The sequence below is a fragment of the Vigna unguiculata genome, unplaced genomic scaffold, assembly GCF_037176805.1.
Source record: "Vigna unguiculata cultivar grain cowpea cultivar isolate G323 ecotype 2 unplaced genomic scaffold, ASM3717680v1 ptg000260l, whole genome shotgun sequence".
Lineage (NCBI taxonomy): Eukaryota > Viridiplantae > Streptophyta > Magnoliopsida > Fabales > Fabaceae > Vigna > Vigna unguiculata.
In genome coordinates, this window is record NW_028196896.1 from 60,001 (window position 1) to 60,493 (window position 493).

Genomic DNA, 493 nt, shown 5'->3' on the forward strand with positions numbered 1-493 from the left:
AAAATCCCTATTTGACAAGGCTTCTTCCTATACCTATGAATTCCATTGGACCCCAAAAATGATACATTGGAAGAATCATCTGAGTCTTCCAATATCAATAGGTTGATTGTTCCGCTCCTGTATCTTCCAAAAGGAAAAAAGATCTCTGAGAGTTCTTTCCTGGATCCGAAAGAGAGTACTCGGGTTCTCCCAATAACTAAAAAGTATATCATGCCTGAATTTAACTGGGATTCGCGGTGGTGGAGGAACTGGATAGGAAAAAAGAGCGATTCTAGTTGTAAGATATCTAATGAAACCATCGCTGGAATTGAGATCTCATTCAAAGAGAAAGATATCAAATATCTGGAGTTCCTTTTTGTATATTATATGGATGATCCGATCCGTAAGGACCATGATTGGGAATTTTTTGATCGTCTTTCCCCGAGAAAGAGGCGAAACATAATCAACTTGAATTCGGGACAGCTATTCGAAATCTTAGTGAAAGACTGGATTT